This window comes from Chrysochloris asiatica, unplaced genomic scaffold, assembly GCF_000296735.1.
Source record: "Chrysochloris asiatica unplaced genomic scaffold, ChrAsi1.0 scaffold00257, whole genome shotgun sequence".
NCBI classification, from domain to species: Eukaryota; Metazoa; Chordata; class Mammalia; order Afrosoricida; family Chrysochloridae; genus Chrysochloris; species Chrysochloris asiatica.
The window spans coordinates 998,992-1,000,008 of NW_006408775.1; the positions used below are offsets into that span (position 1 = coordinate 998,992).

General features: G+C 37.9%; 1 protein-coding gene across 1 annotated transcript in view; it reads right to left on the reverse strand.

Annotated features, from left to right (window-relative positions):
• The window catches only part of LOC102834522, a 38,203-nt gene that overhangs the window by 7,734 nt on the left and 29,452 nt on the right, over nt 1–1,017 (reverse strand). The gene's annotated exons all lie outside the window — the stretch shown is intronic.

Here is a 1,017-nt window from a genome sequence, read left to right on the forward strand (position 1 = left end):
AAAAAAAACTGTCAACCAAGAATCGTCTATCCAGCAAAACTATCAATCAAATACGATGGTGTGATCAAAACATTCCAGGATAAACAGAATCAGAGGGATTTTATCAAAACCAACCCAGCACTTCAAAACGTCCTAAAGGAAGTTCTGGGGACAGAGAACCAACAAGAACAGACGACAGAGATTGACAGGAATGGCAACACCACCTGGAACAACAGAAAGCATAGTCCAGAACAGAAGAAGACTACATCAACAAACGCAAGGGAGCCCAGAGATCAACTGAAGGACATAAACATATCAATGTCAAAGAAGGGACAAACGCAGCAACAGAAACCCAGGTGGTGGAGATACCAGGTAAATTACAGTTTACAGTAGAGTATCCTAAATGCAGAGAAAAGTTTGTAGACTACAAGGTAACCCCAAAGAAAGTTAACACTCCACAACATATCATAAAAACAAATCCCCAAACCAAACAAGCGAACAGAGAAACTAGGGAGAAACCGACCAGAATCAACTCAAAAAACACAAACCCAATACAAGAAGGAAAGCAGAACCAAAGAATGAACAACACCACCAAAAAAGTAACATAATGACAGCAATCAATTCACACTTATCAATAATTACATTGAATGTCAATGGATTGAATGCACCAGTGAAGAGACAAAGAGTGGCAGAATGGATAAGAAAACAAGATCCATCAATATGCTGCCTGCAAGAGACACACCTTACACATAAAGACAAAAACAGACTAAGAGTCAAAGGATGGAAAAAATTTTACCAAGCTAACAACAACAACTCTGAACAAGCAGGAGTCGCAATACTAATCTCCAACAAAGTAGACTTTAAGATAAAAACTAGCATAAGAGACAAAGAAGGACACTATCTCATGATCAAAAGGTCAATCTAGCAAGACGACATAACTATAATAAACATATACGCTCCCAACGAAAGAGCACCAAGATACATGAAGCAAACCTTAATGGAATTGAAGAAAGAAATAGATAAATCCACAATTATAGT